Genomic DNA, 19,458 nt, shown 5'->3' with positions numbered 1-19,458 from the left:
TAAATTTTTTAAATTTTTAATTGTTGTGGGTTCATAGTAGGTGTATATATTTATGGGGTACATGAGATATTTGGATACAGGCATACAATGCGTAATAATCATATCAGGGTAAATGGGGTATCCATCACCTCAAGCATTTATCATTTGTGTTGCAAACATTCCAATTATACTCTTTTAGTTATCTTTAAATGCTATTGACTATAGTTACCCTTTTATTGATATCAAATACTAGATCTTATTCATTCTTTTTATTGTTGTACCCTTTAATCATCCCCACTTACCCTCATTGCCACCATTAACTTTTCATGCCTCTGATAACCATCTTTCCACTATCTCCATAAGTTCAATTGTTTTCCTATTTAGCATCCACAAATAAGTGAGAACATGTGAATTTTGTCTTTCTGTGCCTGGCTTACTTCACTTAACGTAATGACCCCCGGTTCCATCCACGTTGTTGCAAATGGCAGAACCTCCTTCTTTTCATGGCTGAGTAGTACTCCATTGTGTATATGTACCACATTTTTCTTTATCCATTCATCTGTTTTTGGACACTTAGGTTGTTTCCAAATCTTGCCTATTGTGAATAGTGTTGCAATAAACATGGGAGTGCAGATGTCTTTTCAATATACTGATTTCCTTTCTTTTGGGGTCCCTAGCAGTGGGATTCCTGGATCATATGGTAGCTCTATTTTCAGTTTTTTGAAGAGCCTCCAAACTGTTTTCCATAGTGGTTGTACTAATTTACATTCCGACCAACAGTGGACAAGGGTTCCCTTTTCTCCACATCCTCCCCAACATTTGTTATTGGCTGTCTTTGGATAAAAGCCATTTTTACTGGGGTGAGATGGTATCTCACTGTAGTTTTGATTTGCACTTCTCTGATGATCGGTGCTGTTGAGTACCTTTTCCTATACCAGTTAGCCATTTGTATGTCTTCTTTTGAGGTCTATTCAGATTTTTTGCCAATTTTTGAATCAGATTATTTGTTTTTTTTCCTATAGAATTGTTTGAGCTCCTTGTACATTCTAGTTATTGATCCATTGTCAGACAGGTAGTTTTCAAGTATTTTTTTCCCAATCTGTGGGTTAACTCTTCACTTTATTGATTGTTTCCTTTTGTTGTGCAGAAGCTTTTTAACTTGATGTGATCCCATGTGTCCATTTTTTGCTTTGGTTGCTTGTGCTTGTGGGGTATCTCAAGAAATCTTTGGCCAGTCCAATGTCCTAGAGAATTTCCCCAATGTTTTCTTACAGTGGTTTCATAGTTTGAGGTATTAGATTTAAGCCTTTAATCCATTTTGATTTGATTTTTCTATATAGCAAGAGATAGGGGTCTAGTTTCATTCTTGTACATATGGATATCCAGTTTTCCCAGCAACATTTATTGAAGAGACTGTCCTTTCCCTAATGTATGTTTTTGGCACCTTTGTCAAAAATGGTTTTATTGCAGTTCCTTGGATTTGTTTGTGGGTTCTCTATTCTGTTTCATTGATCTGTGTCAGCTTTTATGCCAGTACCATGCTGTTTTCATTAATATATCTCTGTAGTATAATTTGAAGTCAGGTAATGTGAGTGTTTCAGTTCTGCTCTTTTTGCTCAGGATAGCTTGGGCTATTCTGGGTCTTTTGTAGTTTCACATAAATTTTAGCATTGCTTTTTTCCATTTCTGTAAAGAATGCCACTGGTATTTTGACAGGGGTTGAATTGAATCTGTAAATTGTTTTGGGTAGTATGAACATTTTAATAATATTTATTCTTCTAATCCATGACCATAGAATATCCTTCCATTTTTTGTGTGTCCTCTTTGATTTCTTCCACCATGTTTTATAGTTTTCATTGTAGAGCTCTTTCATGTCTTTGTTAAGTTGATTACTAGTTATTTAATTTTACTTGTAGCTATTGTAAAGGGGGTTACTTTTTGATTTCTTTTTCAGATTCTTCAGTGTTGGCATATTGAAATGCTACTGATTTTTGTATGTTGATTTTGTATCCTGCAACTTTACTGAATTTGTTTATCGCTTCTAACAGTTTTTTTATTTTTTTTGGAGTCTTTAGGTTTTTCCAAACATAAGATCATACAAACAAGGATAATTTGACTTCTTCCTTTCCAATTTGGATGCTCTCTATTTCTTTCTCTTGTCTGATTGTTCTAGCTAGGACTTCCAGCTATAAATTTTTAACAGATGTTCTTTATCAACTTGAGGGAGTTCTCTTCTATTTATAGTCTTCTGAGAGGTTTTTTTCCTTTAAATCACAAGTGGATGTTGGATTTTATCAAATTCTTCTTGTGCATCTTTTAATACGATCATATGATTCTTCTTTAGCTTATTGACGTTGTGGATTACATCAATTGGTATTTGAATGTTGACCATCCTTGCATGCCTAGAATACATTCCACTTGGTTTTGGTGAATAATTCTTTTAAATTTATTTTATTTTTAAATTGATACACAATATTTGTACATATATTTATGGGGTACATGCAATATTTTGTTTTATGCATAAACTGTGTGCATATACTTGATGCATGATCAAGTCAGGGTATTCGGGGGTCTCCATCATCTTAAGTACTTATTTCCATATGTTGAGAAAATTTCAAGTCCTCTCATCCAGCTATTTTGGGATAATTGTTTTTACACATTGTTCAACTTGATTTGCAAACATTTTTGAGGATTTTTTGCATCTATGTTCATGAGAGATATGTGTCTGTAAGTTTTCTTTCTTGTAATGTATTTCTCTAGTTGTTTTGGTATTAAGGCAATGCTGGCCTCAGAGAATGAGTTAGGAGGTATTCCCTCTGCTTCTATTTTCTGAAAGAAATTGTGAAGAATTGGTATCATTTCTTCCTTAAATGTTTGGTAGGATTTGCTAGTGAAGCCATCTGAACCTAATGTTTTCTGTTTTAAAAGGTTACTAATTATTGATTCAATTTCTGTAATAGAGATAGGTCTATTAAGATATTATCTTTCTCTTTGCATGAGTTTTGGTGATTGTTTCTTTCCAGGACTTGATCCATTTAATCTAGATTATCAAATTTGTGGGCATAGAGTTGTTCATAATATTTCTTTATTATTCTTTTAATGTCCATAGGATCAGTAGTGGGATTCCTCTTTCATTTATTATATTAGTAATTTGTATATTCTTTCTTTTTTTCTTGTTGAGCCTGGCTGGAGTTTCATAATTTTATCAATCTGTTACAATAATCAGCTTTGGCTTTTATTGTTTTTTTTGTTTGTTTGTTTTTAAATTTTATTTATTTCTTCTTTAATTTTTATTATTTCATTTCTTCTTACTTTTGACTTAAATTGTTCCTTCTCTAGTCTTACATCAGATTAGAAACTTCTAATATATGCATTTAATGTTAAATTAACCTCTAAGCACTACTTTCCTTGCATCTCAAAAATTTTGGTGAGTTATATTTTCATTTTCTTTTAGTACAAAGTATTTGTAAATTTCTCTTGCCACTTCTTATTTGAACCATGGGTTATTTATTAGTGTGCTATTTAATTTCCAAATACTTTGGACTTTTCTAGCCATTTTTTCTTTTATTGATTTCTAGTTTAACTCCCATGTTGACTGTGAACATACTTTGTATGATTTCTATTTTTTTAACTTTGTTAAGATATGTTTTATGGCCCAGAATAGGGTTGATATTGGTGAATGTCATACATAAGCTTGAGTGGAATGTGTAGTCTGCTTTTGATGAATAAAATATTTTATAGATGTCAATTAGATCAAGTTGATTGATGGTTGTTCAGGTCAACTATATCTGTATGAATTTTTTGCCTGCTTTATCTAATAATTGCTAAAAGAGGGGTGTTGAAGTCTCCAATTATAATAGTGGATGTGCCTATGTTTCCTGGCAGTTCTATCAGTTTTGTCTCATGTATTTTTATGCTCTGTTGTTATGTGCATATACATTAAAGATTATGTCCCCTTGGTGAATTAATCCCTTCATTATTATGTAGTACTCCTGTTTATCTCTGATAATTTTCCTTGTTCAAAGTATGCTTTGTCTGAAATTAATATAGCTAACATCAGATTTATTTTGATTAGTGTTAGCATATCTTTCTTCATCATTTTACTCTTAGCCCAGCTGTGTCTTTATGTTTAAAGTGAGTTTCTTGTAGGAAACATGTAAAATATTTTAGTCTTGTTATTTTATCTAATGTAGTAATCTTTGTCTTTTAATTGGTGTATTAGGCTATTCACATTTAAAGTGATTATTGATATAGTTGGATTAATAACTACCATATTTTAACTGCTTTCTATTCATTGCACTGGGCATTTCTTTCTTTTTTTATGCCCTTCCCCCTTTCTGTTTTCTTTGGTTTGAGTATTTTATATGATTCTGCTTTTTCTTCTTTCTTAGAATACTTCTGATTCTTAAAAGTATTTCTTTCTATAATTTTTCTATACTATAACCACCTAATAAGTTGTTGCCTTTGTAACATTAAAAAACACTTCTCTAATACCTCACTTAAAAAGAAAAATCATATATTTTCTTTGAGGATTATTTATTCCTTATTCTATGCTCTTCTTTTAGTGTAGATTCATGTTTCTGAACTATATTTTTCTTCTCCTTGAAGAACATCTTTTAATATTTATTCTAGGGTAGGTCTGTGGATGATGAATTCTCTCTATTTTTGCTTGTCTGAGAAAACAGTTCTGCTTTACTTTTGAAAGATAATTTCCCTAGATATAGAATTCTAGGTTGATGGCTTTTGTCTTTCAATACTCAATACTTTTAATATTTTACTCCATTCTCCTCTTGCTTGCATGACTTCTGATGAGAAGTGTATTATAATTCTTATCCTCTTTCTCTATAAGTAAAAGGAAGCCCCCCACTCTCCCACCCCCCACCACCAGCTTCTTTCAAGATTTTCTCTTTGGCTTTGGTATTTGTAGCTTTTCTTTTAAATATATTTTATATATGGCAGAAACTTTACACACCCCTATGGATGTTACACTCAGACTGTTTATGATGAAGGCTAAAACTACAAGGGAAAGCCATACAATGCTTTGTGGAAATTTCACAGATTAAAGTAATTAAAATGGAGGCACTAAAGGCTTACTCATTCATAAATGTTTTCAGGTATCCTATAGGAAGGAGAAAGGTAAATTAAATTAAGAGTTACAGCTTTTACTTTTTCCTGAGTAAGTGGCAGAAATGATGTTTTGGTAGGACTGAATACCAGAACAATGTTAAGTCTGAGTACATTATTCTCTTTATTTGAATGACTGAGTACTAGTTGACTTGCCTGTTGACCTCAGAACAAGGCAGGCAGCATAATAAAGCCCCCACGTGCTGCTATAAACTCAAATAATCAATTCACAATCAAAGAGAAGTGACACTTACCAGAATGCATTTATTTTAGACAATAGAGACAATGAGCAAGCCCAGGTATTGAGTCACCGGGAAAAATGAGGACACGCAAACCGACAAAAATCCAAAGCTGTTTTCATTCCTTAATGCTATCCTTATACCTTAAAAAGTAGAATTCTCTTTTCTTCCATAGTTTTTATGTTGTACTTTTATTACTGTGCAATCACAAACTTGTCTTTCATAAGATTCAGCATTAATGAAACTATTCTAGTCACCATTGAGTTCTATTTGTCTCCAGGGCAATAATATAAGACAACTGAGGGTTATTAACATGTAATAAGATCAAAGGGACACTAGTCTGGCTTAGCGGACAGCTGCTTAAAAGAAAACCTTGGTAGACATCATGCCTTGCCTTGTTGTCACACCCAGAGACCAGGTTCTTGACTCTACTGGCATTACCAATATTCTATTTATTTTCATTAAACAGTGACATGGTAAGTATTTGGATACTGTCTGATATGGTTTGGCTCTGTGTTCCCACCCAAATCTCACCTTGAATTATAATAATCCCCACTTGTCAAGGGAGGGACCACGTAAAGATAATTGAATCATGGGGGGCAGTTTCCCCCATGCTGTTCTTGTGATAGTGAGTTCTCATGAGATCTGACACTTTTATAAAGGGCCTTCTCCCCACCTTCGCTCTGCACTTCTTGCTGCCGCCATGTGAAGAACGACGTGTTTGCTTCCCCTTCCACCATGACTGTAAGTTTCCTGAGGCCTCCGAGTGCTGCAGAACTGTGAGTCAATTAAATCTCTTTCCTTTATAAATGACTCCGTCTTGAATATATCTTCATAGCAGCGTGAGAATGGCCCAACACCACGTGTAAGCTGCCAAGGCTTGGGGCTTGCACCCAGTCTGTGTTACCAAGGTGAATAACAAAAGAAAGACTGCTACCATGGAAACCTACCTGATGGCCTTTGTGGTGAGCTCCTTGCTACCTGAATACTAGCAAATGCCACACAATAAAGGGCTGATCAATGTTAGGCATAAAGCTTCTATACAAGAGCACTGATTATTAACTTTAATGACTGCCTTGAACATTCCAATCCAAGGCAGCATTATTCTTGTCCAAATTCATTATTAGATAAGCACAGGGGAACTTGTTTTAAGATATACTTTGGTTTGCAAAGCAAGAGTCAATTTATGGCCATCTCCCAATATTTGTCTTTTATAAAAACAAACTACACAGCTTAAAGATACATGAATTTAAAAATAAACTATTAACTTGCAGTGAGCTGAGATCGTGCCACTGCACTCTAGCCTGGGTGACAGAGCGAGACTCCGTCTCAAAAAAAAGAAATGAATAAAATAAAAAAAAATAAATAAACTATTAAAAGTGAACTAAGAAGCTGGATCATTGCCAGCTACATTTCAACAGTTTGTCTTCACCTCATTTGTATGTGTCAGATATTTCTTCTTCTCCATGATGCCTTCTTCATGGAAAATTCATTCAAAGGCTTACAGTATACATTTAAAAAATGTAGCTCTATTTTCTGTGTGTGGCTACTTTAAAGAATTTATCCGGTCAAGTCAAGCAATATCCCTATTAACTCAATATGCTATAAAAATCAAGACTTTCCTTAATTTGGTAGTTTTTAGAAGTATACATGGTCAAAATTTTAATTAACAAAAATAATTTAAAAGGTCTTTGAAAGCAATGGTTAGGGAAGGCATATCACTAGTAGTTTTTAATTTTTTCTTTTGAAAAGGGACTTACACCCTCTTCTGATGTCTATCAGGGGTTATCTCTAATGCTAGATTATACTGGAAATCCTGGCTGGTAACTTATTCTTTTCTACCTGTGTGCAACTGGGTAAACAGCCTCCTGCCTCTTTCCAGTTGTGTTCTAGAAACCATCATTCAAGAGTGGAGTGCCAAATGTGGACAAAGAAAACGGGAGAATTGCAAAGCTAATATTTCTGAAAGATTTATGTTTAACTTTGATAAAAACTTGTCCAGAAATACAAACAAGTATGTTTTGACAAACATTAATTACTCCAGTTCTCAATTATTTTTAAAAGTGCAGAAATTCATCTCTGAAGAATTTCCGCTGCCAATGTGTTGGAGAGACATGCTCATTGCTACCCAGTCCTAGTTCTCAGCATCTTCAACCCTCATAGATCCATGTTTCTCAAAGTATGCACCACTCATTCACTGATTTATTCCTTTAAAATTTATTGAGCCCCTCTTAGGCAGCAGGCATCATGCCAGACATGGGGGCTCATCTGGTGAATGTCACAGTGCTTGTCCATAAGATTCTAGCCCGGTGGTGGTGCAGGTTGGATGTTTCACAGCAGTGTCAGAAATGCTATGATGGGGTGAATGGAGGGTGCCACTTGGGGCACCTGACACTGACTCAGAATGTCAGGGAAAGCTTCTGGAGGATGTGACATCTGATCTCAGATTCAAGGTTAGATTGGGAATGGCAGTGAGACCTGGAAGGAAATTGTCTAGGCAAAGAGAAGAACACTGCAAATCCCAGAGGTGAGTTTGTGGAACTACAAGCAGTTTAGCAGAGTTGATGTGTGGCGTTCTGGGAAGAGGCAGAGCTTACTGTTGAAGAGTTTTGTGTGTCATAAATTACATGACTGTGCGGCATCATACTGTGGTTTTCAAATTCAACCAGACCCTCTCAGTGGCTTGAAATCCCTCTGCTATTCATTTTTCTCTTTAAGCATATGGGTATTTCATAACTTCCAACTTCCATCTTTAGCCAAAAAGTAGAAACAAACCAAATGTCCATCAATTGATGACACCTGTAACAGGCTCTGTTTGACACCTTCAGTAGCCCAGCTACGTGTGCTGCTATTCCAGCCATGCTGTTCCTGTAATGCTTCTGGTCATATACTGCTGGTAGACTTAGATGATTGTGGCACCCACACAATGCCCTTCTATGACGGTTACACCTGCCCTATGTCATGCTCTTTCTCGACTCTGCTAGCTGAGACTCGGAAGAGTATTCCTAAGGACTGTAAGAAGAGATTACAGCTTCATTATCACAGCAGAGAAGAAATTGTACATGATGCCAAGGAGAAGTGGTGCTGCTCTGTCCTGGATGTCAAACAGGAGCTACCATTGCTTACCATCTACCCTGGAGAAGACCACTAAGCTCCCTCACAGTCAGTTGATCACCTCTGTCAAGGAGAGAGTCATAGACCCAGAAGTTCTTTTCAGCCATCCTCCTCAGGTATGAAAGCAGTGACACTCAAGATAGCACTTCCATGTCACCCATGAGATGTGATGCTTATATTAGAAAAAAATCTACATGCCAACACAACACATCCCATCTGGTCTGGTAGTACTACCATGTGTCCTGCTATTACTGGCTTTAGAACACAGACAGATGTCACATCCTTGGAAAAAAAAACACAATAAAAATTAAGATTGCCCTTCTTCTGAGTGCACATACTGTTTCTAGCGACTGTCTTGACCTTCCAGCGGATGTGGAATAGCAAGCAAGAGTCTGATGAGTTTGACCTGCCCATTGCCCACTGCAATTTTAGAGACAGTCTTGCTCTGTTGCCCAGGGTGGAGTGCAGCAGCACAAGCATAGTACACTACAGCCTCAAATTCCTGGGCTCAAGCAATCCTCCCACCTCAGCCCCTTGATTAGCTGGGACTACTAGCTTGCTATGTTGCCCAGGCTGGGTTTTGAACTCCTGGGCCCAGGTGAGCCTCCTGACTAGGGTTACAGACATGAGCCACCACACCTGGCTACTTTTAAATGGACAGCATCTTATATTAGACTTATCTACTTGGAAGATGCCTTTTTAAAAAGATACCTGTCTTTGTCTAATACGCAAATAGCACTATTTCACCTTGTATTCATATTAACTATTTCTTTATAATACATTTTCTAAAATTCTTTACATATCTTTGGTTTAAGTTTAGCATGTGTGGCTAGACACTTTGTGTGGCAAAGGGAGAATAAGGGGAACATGTTTATAGAAGGCACTTGGCCTGATGTGATGGGTCTTTGGCTGACTGACAATTTCTTTCAAGCTGTTCACTCTTCTAGGGCCTGATCAGATCTCCACAGAGAACAAATGACAATTCCTGGATTTCTCCAGAGGCTGGCAAGAATTTATGAATGAATTGTCACTTCTTTGTTGCAGTCTTCCAGCAGAGGTAGAAAACGTACGTAACCCAGGCTCTAGGACTCCATTTTCTTTCTTATCCAATGTTTTTTTTGCAGCAGAATGTCACAGGGCTAAATTACTCATTCTAGTTGCAAAATGATTTGTATTTTTACCTGTAAATTTATGCATCATTTTAATTTATGTAAGAGTTTTGCACGTAATTCTCAGGTTTATGGATGACTTACACATCTTGTTTTTCTACTGTTGTGTGAGAATATCACAGTCCAAGGATACGTCATTGTGCAAGAAAGAATAAAAGTGCTACCAGAAAGAAAAAAAAAATACCCAAACTAGAAAAAATAAACTATTGAAGAGTTTTAAGTAGGAGGATTGACAGGATAAAATTTGCATTTTAAAAAAACTCTCTGGCTGAGACATGAAAATTGGAGGAGAGGCAGTGTATGAAAGCTTGCCAGGAGGGCTAGAGCATCAGGGAGTGTGAAGAATGGGGCCTCCCAAGGAGGCTGAGTAGGAGCAGTGTTACAGGAAATGGGCAAACCAACCGCTCTACCAATCAACCAATCACCCAGCTAAGCAACCACCCACCCAACCAACCACCCAACCATCCAATCACCCAGCCATCCAACCACCCAAACATCCATCCAACCACCCAAGCAACCATCCAACCAACCAACCAACCAATCATCTAAATAACCACCCACCCACCCACCCAATCATGAAATAACCAGTTCAAAGAAGGATACTGTAGAAACAAAAAATGAAAACAGTTTTGGTGGGGAGAGTTGAGGCGGAACATATATTGCAGTGACAGGAGGAGGGAAAATGTCAGTGGCTCCAGGTGCACTGAACTGCTTTGGCTGCCTGACTATGGCTTCCTCTCCATTGCTTCTAGGCCATCTGCTTTTTCTGCCTGGGACACTTTGATCCTGGACCTTCATAAAGCTAACTCTTATTCACCCTCCAAGAGGCAGCTTACATGTCATTTCCTCTGGGAAGCCTTTCAGGGCTCTCTAAGTCTGGGTTAGAGAACCTTCCGTAGACTCTATTTTTCCTCTTGCAAATAGCAGTTATCAACTGGATGACTATGGCTTTTTAGTTCCCGGTATCTTCAATAGACTGTAAGCTCCTTGAGGACAGAGCTGAAGCTTCTTCCATAGTCTACCTCCTGCACCTAGCATAATGCCTGACACCTGGTAGGCACTCAGTAAGTGCTTGTTTGAGAGAGTTAATGAACTTTGTCACCAGTCAAGATGTACCCAGATCTTTCAGAATATTGGAGAATTAAAATATTACAATAATAATAAGCCAGTTGCTTCTCTTACTTTGAAAATTATTAGGGAAATCGGTCTACTTACATGTACAAAGTCAACATTTTATATGGCTATTTTAGATCAAGTTTCTCTTGCCATTTCCATCCCATAACAAGCAAATGGTCTTTTTGGCTATACATTTCTGTTGACTCTTGGGGTATAAGCTCATCTCTGGCACAGATAACTCTTCATCTGAATTGTTTACTTTTAACCAGATTTTAATGTGTGCCTCTGTTGGGTGCTGTGGGAGATACAAATGCCTGGGGACTGGTTTCCTCTCAGTTAATGTCAGCTGTGGAAACCATCTGCTAAAGGTGGGACTGGGCAGGATAGGGGTCCCTGTGAAGATGCTCACATACATGTACCCTCCCATGCAGCCCACAAGAGAATATGTTCTGAGCCTTCAAAATGCTCTCATACTCTCAAAGACACCAAGAAGGCACCCCTCAGGGAAACGAAGAGGTTATGATTTTGCTAATTAATACATCTTTCCTTTATGTGGAATGTTTTCATTGCCTGAACTAGGTCATCTCTCCTATAGGATGTGAGTCACTCTGGCAAGGAGTGCAGTCTGTGAGGTTTCTGCTACAACTTTATCAGCTTCAGTTGGCAATTTAAATGAATTAGGCAGGTGGGAGAAGAGACAATAAAGCTGAAATTCAATAGTGGAGAAATGGATGGCAGGGGTGTCATAAACACTTTATATGGTTACCAATGAACTAAGTGTAAGAGAGGTAGGGGTGTGTGTGTGTGTGTGTGTGCGTGTGTGGGTGCATGTGTGTATGTGCAATATATATTCATTTTCTCTATTTGCTTGCATTTAAAACTCACTGTTGCAATTTCTCTTATTAAAGTCTATCTTAGAAATATTTTCTGTGACATTTTATTGATGTAATGTCTAAAGAAAATGTGCTTGGATTAACTCTTAGAATACTGGAGACAAGGAAGCCCTCTTTATTTTCTTTAAGATAATTTGAAGTGCTAATTCTCTTTCTTGCTCTAGATAGTGAAGGGAGGGGATTTTTGGGGCAGACTTTGGAGAAAAAGTTAATCAAATAACCACAAAACTTCAACTATTTTTTAAATCCCCTGGCAGAAATCAACAGATTATAGTAGTGTAGCACAGAGTAGCTGAACCAAGTCTGGAGAATCAGAGAGGGCTTCCCTGAGAAAAAGAGAGTTAAGTTGAGGCCTGAAAGAGGAGCAGGATTTGAAACTAACACTGGTGCGAGACACGACTGAGGGAGAGGTGGGATTTGTTGGTGGCACAAAGAAAGTGAAAGCTTTGAAGGTGGACGAAGCTTATTGCTTTTGACAATCAGAGAAGATCACTGTGTCTGGAGCTAGCAAGCAAAAGGGAAGGAGGAATATGATGAGGCCAGAGGTCAGCAGGGGTCAGGTAATGCAGGGCCCCCTAAACCATGTAAAGGAATTTTGGTTCTTATCTTGAGGAGCAATGGGAAGTCATCCACAGTCTTGGAGCAAGGGAGTAGCATGATGACATTTGTTTATAAAAGATTACTCAGGGATCCTTTGGATAGACAGTTCTAGCAGTGGTTGAGGGGAGAGATAACTGAGGCTTGGATCATAGTGTTGGCAGTGGAGATGGAGCAAAGTATAAAGATTCTACAAGTACACTGGAGGTACAGAAGTCAGAAATTGGTGAACAACTGCCTGGAGTGCGCCCAAGAGAGATGGGTTGAGGATGTCTCATAGATTTCCAGCATGAACGACTAGTTTTGGGACGATGACAAGGGGATGCAGGTTTGGGGTTGGATGCAGACATCTGGCATGGCATGAGGTTGGTTTGCAATTGCTAAGTGAGTAGATATGGAATAGGTTCAGGAGAGAGGTATGGGATGGAGTTCCGAAATGGAGGCATTGCAAATACATGTGGGTGGGTTTACCTAGGGAGAGTGGGTAGTAAAACAAGAGGACCTGGAAGCGAGCTCTGAAGAATTCCAACACTGAGGTTTGGGGGGAGTTGAAAGAGCCAGCAAATGAGGCTGAGAGGGATCATCTTCAGAATGGAGTGAAAATAAATGGTTACAACACCTAAATCAGAGGAACAGAGTGTATCAGGAAGGGGGGGAGGTGTGTTTTAGTATCAAATTGCTGAAATGTCAATTGAGAAGAGGTCTACAGAGCATTCCATAAATTCAGCAAAAGAGAAGTCACTGGTGACATCAGCCAAAGTTTTGCTAAAGTAATGACAGCTGAAGCCACATTGGTGTGGATTAATAATAATAATATTAACATAGTACATTCTCTGTGTGAGTTACTGTCCTATGCATTTTACATATACTAAAGACTAGTATTAGTTTAATGGTAATGCCAATCTGATGAGAAAGTTATTATTATTATCCCATTCTACAGATGAGAAAACCAAGGCACAGAGAGGTTAAGTGACTTGGCCCAGTTCATACAGCAGAAGCAGAATATAGGCTTAGGCAGTCTGGCTCATGAATCCACTCTCTCAACCATTATACCACCGTGTCTCTTAAGCCTTTGCTGTGTGAGAGTAGAGACAATGCAGACAACTCTTTGAAGGCACTCAGCTGTGAGTAGGGAAATAGGGAAGCAGCTAGATGTACAGGGGCTAGTCCTAGAAGAGCAATGTTGTAAGGTGGAGACCAGGACTACAGTGTGTTCAGATGCTGATTGAAAGGATCCAGCAGTGAGACTGAACTTACAGGAGAATGAAGTGATGGCCACGAATGGGGTCCCAGGAGAGGTGGAAGGGTATGAGGCCAGAGTCCAGAAGGAAGGACTGCTTGCTGAAAGACATAGAGGCCCTTTTCCTATTGTCTCAGGAGGTGAAGAGAGGATGGGTGCAGAAATGATGTTTGTAGGGGGAGATTGAAGGAGTGCTTGTTTAGAGTCTTTTATCTTCTCTGCAAAATAAAAGGCCAGGCCATCTGCTGGGAGGACTGGGAGAGTGAGGTGGAGGTGGAGGGGAGTGGATAGAGATGGCTGGAGAAATCCACAGGAAAATTGCCAAGTAGCATCAAGAGCACAAGCAGCATCACACTGGTGATTTGAGCAGACTATGGGGAAAAGAAGCAGTGGTGTGGGCATGGCTGCAGGGAAGCTGGGGAGTGTGGGAAGGATCATAAACACATAAAACATGACTTCAGGGTGGGGCAAGGTTAATAGCACATGGGGAATTCTAGTTCTTCATGTACTCCCAGAATGTCTGAGAATGGTAGGAGAACAAAAAACTCAGAATAATAAATACTGGGGATTGAGACAGATTATATACATAAGCCTTTTCTGTCCAGATGCAGGTCTAAGAAGCTGATTTGACCAACACCCAAGTGGACATTCTCAGGTGCCAAGGGCAAGACATACTCTCTGTTGTCAGGCTTTCAACTGCCCAGATAGACTTTTCCTTAGAAGATGAGAAAATAGTGCATTTTCAGCACAGTGCTTGTAAAAATACGCAGATTGGAATAATGGGAAAGCAATGACATTCTCGAATCTCATGGGAAAAGCAGAGCTCCGGAAATAACTTAATATATGAACCATAAGAAAATTTCAGAAAACTCTTTAACATTCTTAATAGGTTATGAAGAGCCACACATCCTGTAAAGTAGGACCAAAGCCCGTATGAAGAACAGAGGATAAAATGAAAATAAAATAAGGGTGGTGGGGAAGAGAGAGAGAAAGAGAAAGGAAATGAGCCTTTCTCCTAGGGTCTCTGCAGGCATTCAGGAATTTTGTCGCCTAAGAGGAAGGAAAGATGCTCTCATTTCCTGATCATCCCTATGGGCTCATTAATCCTCACAACTCTGTGAGGCAGGCATTCTTTCCCATTTTAAAGGTGGTAACAATGAGGCTAAGAGAGGATAAGTAATTTGCTCAAAGACCCGAGGAAGACGGGAACTAAACAAGGAGCATCTAACTTCAAAGATCTGGACTTCTGTCTTCCAGGGTAAGGTTCGTGAGGGAAGAAAGTTGCAGAAAGAACTAAGCTGAGGCTCTCTTAGGATGGAGTATTCCTAGCATGTAAACAGAACAACAATGGCCAGTGTAACTGAGTGCCAGTTAGGTGCTGGACATTGTATACCCATTTTTCTGATTCTCACAGCAATCCTGCCTGATCACTATCATCATGCTCTTTTTTTCTGTTTGTTTCGGATAAGGAAATTGAGGCCCACAGAGATTAAGTGATTTGTTCAAGTATTCATTTTTTTCTTGCTACTATGACACATTGCCACAGACTTGTGGCTTAAAACAACACATATTCATCAGAGAATTCTACAGGTTAGAAGTATAACATAGGTGTCACTGAGCTAAAATTAAGGTGTCAGCAGGGCTGAGTTCCTTTCTGGAAGCCCTAGGGGAGAATCCCTTTCCTTGCCTTTTTCGGCTTCTAGAGGGGGCCCTTGTTCCGTGCTCACAGCCCCTTCCTCTGTCTTCAAAGCCAGTGACGGCAGTTCAAGTCCTTTCTCCACTGCATCTCTCTGTCCTTCCACAGTCACGTCTCTCTCTGACCACAGTTGTGAATGGCTCTCCACTCTTAAGGATTCATGGGATTAGACTGGGTCCACCTGCACAAAGCAGGCTAACCTGCCCATCACAAGGTCCTTACCTTAATCACACCTGCAAAGTCCTTTTTGCCATGTGCCATGTCAGGGAACATATCCACAAGTTCTGGGGATTTTAGGATATGGATATCTTTGGGGGTTTGTGGTGAGCATTATTTTGCCTTTCATACCAAGGTTAAACATTATTAAAGGGGCTGAGTCCAGAGTTCAATTTAAATTTGGCCAGGAAATCCTGTTGACTCTACCTTCAAAATATATCCAGAATCCTATTAACGCCATTTCTAACACCAGGGGCCAGGCCACTTCATCTCTTATCAGGATTTCTTCTATAGCCTTCCCTTCTCTTCTCCTTGTTCTACCCTTGCCTTCAATCCACTCTTAACACATTGGCCAAAGTGATTCCTTAGAAATGTCTCAGTTCATGTCAAGTCTCTGTCCAAACCTTCCAATGACTGCCAATTTGAATTAAGGACAGTCTTTCCAGTGGCCTATAACGCTCTCCTTTCCTCACCCTAGGAGCTCTGTGCACTCTCCCTCACTCTGCTTCAACACACAGTGGCCTTCTGCTTTCCTTGAATACACCAGGCTTATTGCTGGAACCCTGAATGGGAGGGGGGTTTACTTCTTTATTCCAAGCACTCCAAGACCCTGAAGTAGAAGAGGAGGACGTGGCCTGGTTCTGAGATGCCTCTTTCCTTTCTGGCAGGGGAAATGGAAGAAGGATGAATATCTTCTGACTTCACTGCCTCTGCTTATGCAAGGGGCTTTCCCTGTCATTGGCAAATTCCTGCTTCCCACTAATTAGTGCTGTGAGGCTGAAGTCCAGGTGCTCACCTCTGCATCGGGTGCACACGTGTGAGGTTTGCAGGGGTCTCTGAAGGGTTTCTGAAATGAAGAGCTTCCTTATGTGGGGGATCTGGCTGGCTCCAGCTAGAACTCTTTAACACCCCCTGGCTCCTGTCCAGGGCAGCACACCCCATGGTTTCCTGCTGCTGGAAAACCCTTGCCCAGGAGCCATTCTTTCTTGGGTGGGCCACCATCAAGACAGCTCAACTCCAGCAACCTTCCTCTATGTCAAACCAGATCTATAAGAAACTTTGACACATACAATGATGGGATCACAGGCGGCTTTACAGCTTCCCCTCCCTCTGCCCTGCCATATCCTTCCAAGACTCTTTTCCTTGCTTAAATAGGAGATATAAGGAAGGCTAACGTGTCAGCTTCCTAAATTCCTGCCTCATCGCTATTATTTACCAGGGATTCTCTTAGAGCCTCACACTTGGCTTTGGTCCATGTGGAGAGGCCCTTCCTTCCCCTAACAGCTCCCCTAGATCCAAAACTCAAGACTGCAAAGAGCCTGTCCCTCTTCCCCATCTTGGGAAGAGGGTGGGGAAGACAAGCATAGTGGAGCATGGATGGCCTTGGTGATAGTAAGTGAGCAAAGTCCTTCGGCTGTCTCTTGTAAGCCCCAAGAAAGGTAGCTCTCTTCAGAATGTGAGATACTTATTGTTACAGTAGGTAGCTAGTCAGACGTGAAAGGGCAGGAGAGCTTCCCCTGCCACCTCCCAACAAACAAGAATGTCAGGCAACCATCAGGTGATGGTCAGTCGGTTGCTGTTAAAACTGCCTCTCTAAAATAATAATTGGTTGCAGCTGGCACCAGGGAACGGCCGTCTCCCAGTAGAGAAAGACACCTAAAGTTCATGATCAACAGCTTCCTGATAAGATCTCAGGAGTTGGGTGAGTGGGCTCAATCATGCACACTAAGTGGAAAAATGGTGGAGTTTAATTGGTATATGACTTTCCAGGAGCATTCAACTGGTAAGGGAAGAATGCCTCAAGTGAGCATGCGCGCAACTCCAGTAAACACGCTGCGCATGCAGCCCCTGCCAAGTGCTAGCAGGCCACTGTGCATGTGGGCAGCCCACTCCAAGGAAAGAATCAGGGGGAAAGGAACACAAGACCCCGGAAGCATGCCAACACATAAAACACCAGGTCAAAAGGTCAAACTGCACACTTCATCTCCCAAGTTGCCCACTTGACCCTCTTCCAAGTGTTCTTTACTTCCTTTCATTCCTGCTCTAAAGCTTTTAAATAAACTTTTACTCCTGTTCTAAAACTTGCCTCAGTCTCACTCTGCCTTATGCCCCTTGGTCAAATTATTTCTTCTGAGGAGGCAAGAACTGAGGTTGCTGCAGACCCATACATATATGCCGCCAGTAACATTATCACCTTCATTCATCTTGGACTCGGTTCTCCAATGCCAGAAAATCAGAAAAATGTATACAAACCGTTACAGATATAAAAGTCAACAGCTATGGTGGAGTGAAAGATTCAAGCTGAATAGAGAAAAATGTCATCTGCTGGTCAAAGAACACGTGTCAGCCAGATTTGTTTAACTGGTGAAGAAACATCTGATTAAATGGAAGGAATTGAATGTGGTCTAAAATTTCATTTTCTTAGTAAAGAGGGTACACATTTTTTCCTAAAAATTTTACTCATTCATGGCTAAAAATTCTAAGACTTTAAAATTTGAGTACACTCTTATTTTTATTTTTGAGAATTTTTTCTCTGGCTTACAAATATTGTATGTAAATAAAAAATAATGTATGTTTCCAGCAGAAACTTGAGGTACAAAAACATTTCAACAAGAAGCCAAAAAAATCATCCAAAATTGCCCAGTTAGGAGATAATCAAATTTTGTGGGAGATAGAATTTTGACATGAAATAATTAAGGAATGATCATAAAAGAATGAACATACTTCATTCTGTAAACCAAAAATAAAATTCTAAGCCTCTCAACCAACTGAATGGACCCCCTCTGGGCCAAGGGGACCCTAGAGAAACCTGAAAAATGGAACTCGCAGCCATTAGGGGAAGGCAGGTTAGACATGCCTAATTGTACCCTCTCCTTTTTGGAGTTTAGGCATAACTGACCAGGATTAACATTAAAATAGAGATCATAAGACTGACAAAACAAACTCTTTGTGGCAATAAGATTCCAAATTTCAACCTGATTTTGATGTAGCATCACGTAACAGACAGGAGGTCCTGAAGGAAATCAAACATATTTTAGCCCAAAATGTATTTCTTTGACATATTTTGAAATGGCTTTGCAGAGCCATCTTTTGTGGGGGATCTTTGCATTTGTAGAGTCTCCATTAATACAGCCAGGACTTTCCTGGATCTAGGAGAGATTAACAAAGAGCCTGATGCCATTTAGGGTCTGAAAAGAGACATTTACCATCCATTCTCTCTGAAGGCTGCCATGTATGAGGCTTCATCTACATAACAAGAACCTTGGTCTCCACAATCTCCTTTATCTTAACTCAAGCATTTCTTTCTACTGATTTAAAGTCCTTAGACAAAGTTTAATTCTTTCAAACAACTCCCAACCAGAAAAATCTTTGAATTCACCTATGACTTGTAACCACCCACTACTTCTTTGAGACATCCTACCTTTTCAGGTCAAACCAATGCATACCTTACAGGTATAGATTTATGTCTTTGCTTGTAACTTCTGTCTCTCTAAAATGTATAAAACCAAACTGTAACCCAACCATCTTGGGCACACTTTCTCAGGACCTCTTGAGACTGTTCCCTGGGCCATGGTCACTTGTATTGCCTCAGAATAAACCTCTTTAAATATTTTACAGAGTTTGCTTTTTCCATTAACAATTCTGACTTGACTTTGTTTTATTTTCTGTGTTGGAAAGTTATTCGATGAACACATTTGGGGAAATAAGATTTGGAATATGGAATTTGTTTAAAACCACTAGGGCCCAGAGACAACAGACATCTCTGTTTTGCTTTAAATACACTCACAGCAGTTGACAAGGAATATTTATCCATTAAGTGGAAACACCCAGGATCCATTTTGGCCCCTTCACTAAGGTCTACTTGCTCTTGATGTGTCCTGGGTTGAGAGATCAGCACGTATCACACATGGCTTCTGAGATCTCACATGGGCTCTGATTGAATGAGAAACCCCTGAAGGAGGGGAGAATAGCCAGGGGCTGGAAGAAGACTCCTTAGGAGAGAGACCACTCTTGAAGCTTTGAGGATGTACATTTCCTAGGGTCTGAGTTGGTTTCCTCTTTCTGTATCTTGCAG

General features: G+C 39.5%; 1 protein-coding gene across 7 annotated transcripts in view; it reads right to left on the bottom strand.

Moving 5' to 3' along the window:
* AIG1 (androgen induced 1) overlaps positions 1–19,458 on the bottom strand; it is a 282,222-nt gene that overhangs the window by 35,082 nt on the left and 227,682 nt on the right. The gene's annotated exons all lie outside the window — the stretch shown is intronic.

Source organism: Pongo pygmaeus, chromosome 5, assembly GCF_028885625.2.
Source record: "Pongo pygmaeus isolate AG05252 chromosome 5, NHGRI_mPonPyg2-v2.0_pri, whole genome shotgun sequence".
Classification (NCBI taxonomy): Eukaryota; Metazoa; Chordata; class Mammalia; order Primates; family Hominidae; genus Pongo; species Pongo pygmaeus.
This window is presented reverse-complemented; position numbering and strand designations above follow the sequence as displayed.